This window comes from Amaranthus tricolor, chromosome 10 (assembly GCF_026212465.1).
Source record: "Amaranthus tricolor cultivar Red isolate AtriRed21 chromosome 10, ASM2621246v1, whole genome shotgun sequence".
Classification (NCBI taxonomy): Eukaryota; Viridiplantae; Streptophyta; class Magnoliopsida; order Caryophyllales; family Amaranthaceae; genus Amaranthus; species Amaranthus tricolor.
The window spans coordinates 10,108,007-10,113,897 of NC_080056.1; positions in this window are offsets into that span (position 1 = coordinate 10,108,007).

A 5,891-nucleotide genomic window follows, 5' to 3' on the forward strand; every position below is an offset into this window, starting at 1 on the left:
TGTTTATTGTTCGTTGTTCCTGGTTCACTGTTCAATATTTATTATTCATTGGTCGATGTTCATTGATTAATGATCATTTATCATTGTTCATTGAGCATAGAATATTGTTCGTTGTTCATTCTTCATACTTCACTGTCGTTGTTCATTGTTCCTTGTTCATTTTTCAAGGTTCATTGTTCTTTGTTCATTGTTTATTATTCATTGTTAATTGTTCATTGTTCATTGTTTATTTACTTATTCATTGTTCATTGTTCATTATTCGTTATTCGTTGTTTCTTTTTCATTGTACATCGTTGTTCATTGTTCATTGTTCATTGTTCTTTGTTCATTGTTCATTTTTCATTGGTCATTGTTCATTGTTTAATGTTCACTGTTCCGTGTTCCTTATTTCTTACTCATTGTTAATGGTTCATTGTTGCTTGTTCATCGTTCATTGTTCATTGTCCATTATTCATTGTTCATTGTTCATTGTTCATTGTTCATTGTTCATTGTTCATTATTCATTTTTCATTGTTCATTGTTCATTGGTCATTGTTTATTATTTATTGTTCAATATTTATTGTTCATTGTTCATTTTTCATTTTTTATTGTACATGGTTCATTGTTCATTGTTCATTTTTCCTTCTTCCATAGTTCACTGTTAATGGTTCATTGTTCCTTGTTCATTATTCATTGTTCATTGTTCATTCTTTATTGTTCATTATTCATTGTTTATTGTTCATTGTTCCTTGTTCATTGTTCATTGTTTATTGTTCATTTTTCCGTGTTCTTTCCTTGCTCATTGTTAATGGTTCATTGTTGCTTGTACATCGTTCATTGTTAATTGTCCATTATTCACTGTTCATTGTTCATTGTTCGTTGTTCATTGTTCGTTGTTCATTGTTCATTGTTTATTGTTTATTGTTCAATGTTCATTGTTCATTGTTCATTTTTTTACTGTACATTGTTCATCATTTATTTTTCGTTGTTCCTTCTTCTATCGTTCATTGTTAATAGTTTGTTGTTCCTTGTTCTTTGTTCATTGTTAATTGTTCATTATTCATTGTTCATTGTTCATTATCTTTGTTCCTTGTTCATCGTTCTTAGTTCCTTTTTCTTTATCCATTGTTCATTTTTCATTGTTCATTGTTTGATGTTCATTGGTAATTGTTCATTGTTTATTGTTCATTGTTCATTGTTCATTGTTTATTGTTAATTGGTCGATGTTCATTGATCATTGATCATTTGTCATTGTTCATTGTTCTTTGATTATTGAACATTGTTCGTTGTTCATTGTTTACAATTCATTGCTCATTGGACATGGTTTATTGTTTATTGTTCATTATTCATTATCAATAGTTCATTGTTTATTGTTCGTTGTTTAGTGTTTATTGTTCATTGTTCCTTCTTCCTTCTTCCTTATTCATTGTTAATGGTTCATTTGCTTGTTTATCATTTGTTGTTCATTATTCATTATTCATTGTTCATTGTTCATTATTTGTCATTGTTCATTGTTCATTGTTCCTGATTCATTGTTCAATGTTTATCGTTCATTGTTCATTGTTTATTATTCATTATTCATTGTTCATTGTTCATTGTTCATTGTTTATTGTTTATTGTTCATTGAACATAGTTCATAGTTCATTGTTTATTATTCATTGTTTCTTTTTCATTATTCACTAGTTATTGTTCATTGGTCGATATTCATTGATTAATGATCATTTGTCATTGTTCATTGATCATTGAATTTTGTTCCTTCTTCAATGTTCATTGTTCATTCTTCGTTCTTTATTGATCGTTGTTTGATGTTCATTGTTCATTGTTCATTGTTTATTGTTCATTATTTATCGTCATTTTTCATAGTTCATTGTATATTATTCATTTTTCGATGTTCGTTGATCATTGATCATTTGTCATTGTTCATTGCTCATCGATCATGGAACATTGTTCGTTGTTCATTGTTCATAAAACATAGTTCATAGTTCATTGTTCGTTGCCTATTTCTCAGTGTTCATTGTTCATTGTTCATTGTTTGGTGTTCATTGTTCATTATTCAATGTTCATTTTTCATTCTTCATTCTTCATTGTTGTTGTTCATTGTTCTTTGTTTAAGGTTCATTGTTCATTGTTCATTGCTCATCTTTTATTGTTTATTGTTCATTGTTCAATGTTCATTGTTCATTGTGCATTGTGCATTGTTCAATGTTTATTTTTCCTTATTCATTGTTCATTGTTCATTATTCATTGTTAATTGTTCATTGTTCATTGTTTATTGTTCGATGTTCATTGTTTATTGTTCATTGGTCATTCGTCATTGTTCATTGTTTATTGTTCATTGTTCCTTGTTTCTTGTTCCTTATTCATTGTTAATGGTTCATTTGTTTGTTTATCGTTCGTTGTTCATTATTCATTATTCATTGTTCATTAATCTTTGTTCGTTGTTCATTGTTCATTGTTCATTGTTAATTCCTCATTGTTTCTTGTTCTTTGTCGTTGTTCATTGTTCAAAGTTCCTTGTTCCTTGTTCATTGTTAATGGTTCATTGTTCCATGTTCAATTTTCATTTTGTTCTTTCACTAGTGGAAAAAAACGTATCTGCTGCTAATCATTTGTTGCAGTTTTTTATATACGCAGCAATAAATTGGAAAATGAATTAGACAAAAAAAATAAACAATCAAATGCTGCGATTTTCATCTTGCCCGCAGCAAATAATCACTTGGACAACTTAAATGCTGCGGTTTTTAGCATGCCCGCAGCATTTAATACAGCAGATAACTTAAATGTTGCGGTTTTCATCTAGCTCGCAGCATTTAGTACTTTCAAAAACGCGGCTTGTAACATTAAAATGCAAAACCTTCTTTTGTTTCATTAAACATACATACGTTCATCTTCTTCAAAAACCCCAGCTCTTCTTCACGCTGCTACTTCTTGTTTGATAAACCCACGGCATAACTGTTACTTCTTGTTCACTCGAAAAACCCATTGAAACCCACGACATTTTCTTGTTCACTGCTACTTGTTATTCATAAACCCACGGCTGTAACTGTTCATAAACTCGAAATTTAATACTTTGGTCTTGTTCATCTTCAAAATCCACGAAATTAAGGAATTTTTTCTCTTTTTAATTTGTTAAACATTTAAGTTTTGCAAGATATTCATGAAAACACTCGAAAATTAGGGCAACTATTTGTATACTAATTTTTTTTCTCTGTTTTTCGTTGTAGATAACATAACCCACGAAATCAAGGTATTTATGTTTATTTTACTAATTTGCAAGTTCATATCTTTATTATTTAACATGTAATTTAGTAATTTAGTGCTAAAGATATCATTTTATTTGTGAATTTTACATTATTCAAGTTTATGTTATTAGTTTGTTAAATATTTGTGTAATTTGTTAAAAATGTGGTTTCTTGCTATACTTATGTCTTTAACTATTAGAATTAGAATATGATTTTATTTACAATGTAGTGCTTAATATTGAAGTATGAAGTATAGAATTAGAATATGAAGTATGTATATTTAGGGTTAAGTAGATTTAGTACAAATAAGTATATTTTTTTGGGGTAAAATATGTTTGTTATGAATAAGTATATTAATTTTGTTTTGCATTAATTAATCACACTAATTAGGATGACAAAAGATTGTTCTTGGATCTATGGAAGTATTGAATCGTCAGAATTTATTGATGGCGTAATAGAATTTTGTAGTATTGCGGTTGAACATCAAGTTAGAACAGGGGGAGTTGGTTTTTATTGCCCATGTGTCACTTGTGGCAATGTATCAAAGGTAGATAGTGTTCATATCCTTAGGGAGCACATACTTCGACGTGGGTTTAGGCCTCAATATCATATTTCGGTTTGGCACGGTGAGGAGAGAGTTTACAAAGAGAAAAGTGTTGTTGAGGACGTCAATAATGTGGCTGATGTCAATAAGGATGTAGTAGATCATGTTGATGGGTATGAGACAGATGAACAGAATGTCGATGAGGATGTGGATCGTGTTGATGAGATGATGGAGGGAGTCGAGGATGAGTTAGGAAAACGTCCTTGTGTTTTTTACTTGTTGACAGAGGCTTCTCAAAAGCCTTTGTACCTGGGATGTACAAAGTTCACCAAACTAACAGCAGTATTGACAATTTTCAACATTAAGTCAAAGTTCATTTGGAGTGACGCTAGTTTCACAATGTTATTAGAAGCATTAGGTGAGATGCTTTCTGAGGGAAATGAACTTCCAAAGCTGACATATTATGCCAAAAAGCTCATGTGTCCTTTCGGCTTAGAGTCCCAGAAAATTCATGCGTGTCCAAATGATTGTGTGTTGTATCGGAATGAAAACGAGAACTTAAAAGAGTTTCCTAGGTGTGGGTTATCGCGCTACAAGCGTAAATGGGCTCGGGATGCTAAAGGGCCCCCGGCTAAGGTATTATGGTATCTTCCAAATAATACCTAGATTCAAGCGCTTGTTTTCTATAATGAAAAATGCGTTAAATTTGAGGTGGCATGCAGATAGGGTGAAGAAAAGGTCACTTGCTCACACATCCATCTGATTCTCCGGAGTGGAAGAGTATTGATAAGTTGCATAAGACTTTTGGGGATGAGGTTCGTAATTTAAGGATTGGACTGTGTACGGATGGAATGAACCCATTCGGCAATCTTAGTTCTCCATAAAGTACTTGGCAGGTACTGTTAGTGATCTATAATTTGCCACCTTGGTTGTGTATGAAGCATAAGTACATTATGCTTTCGCTTCTTATCTCAGGTCCTAAACAACCTGGCAATGACATAGATGTATATCTTGCACCTCTCGTTGAGGATTTGAGAAAGATGTGGGATGAAGGGGTTTCCGTGTTTGATGCATATGCTAATGAGGAGTTCACCTTGCGTGCAATGCTTTTATGCACCGTTAATGATTTTACAGCATATGGAAACTCATCGGGGTATAAGAACAAAGGGAAGAAAGCATGCCCAATATGTATCGATGACATGGAATCCACCTAGATTCCTAAGTGCAAACACGTATTCATGCACCATCGAAAGTTCCTCCCACGAGATCACCAATATCGTAAGAAGAAGAAGATGTTCAACGGGGAGGTTGAGGACCGTGTAGCTCGTCGACCGTTGACCGATTATGAGGTTTATGAACAGGTTAAGGGAGTTGAGACTATATTTGGTAAAAACAGGGCAAATGCAAGGGGGTGAAGACCGATTATGGAAAAAAGAATCAATCTTTTGGAAGCTTCCATATTGGAGAGATCTACAGGTTAGGCATTGTCTTGACGTTATGCATAAAGAGAAAAATGTATGTAACGCCATACTAGGGACTCTGATGAACATTTCGGGTAAGACAAAGGATGTTAGGGCCGTGCGAGATTGGTTTGAATGTAAGGGTCTTCGTCCGGAGTTGTGGGCACATGTTAAGGTGAGTAAGAAAAAAAATAGAGCTGATGAAGTTGGTGTCAGTAACAAGGGAAAGGGCGGTAAGAAGAAGATGAGTAATGACAAAGTTTATTTTCCTCCAGCTTGCTACACATTGTCCAAAGCAGAGAAGTGGACATTTTGTGAGTCTTTGTGTGGCATTAAGGTTCCGTCTGGGTACTTATCCAATATGAAGAGATTTGTGACCCTAAATGGTGAGCTGAAGTGGCATTCATGTTGCGGAAGTGGTATATATTATTGCGTTGAAGTGTTTAGAATTTAAAGTAATAGTCATATGCTAGAAATTACGTGCTAAGTTGCGATTTTATGGGTTTTTAAGCTTTGTTTGGACTTTCGCGCATAACGTAGCTCAAACTAGGTTGTTTTGCACGAAACTTGGCACACAACACTATTTGGTATATATTATTGTGTTGAAGTGTTTTGAATTGAAAATAATAGTCATATGCTAGAAATTACATGCTAAGTTGAGATTTT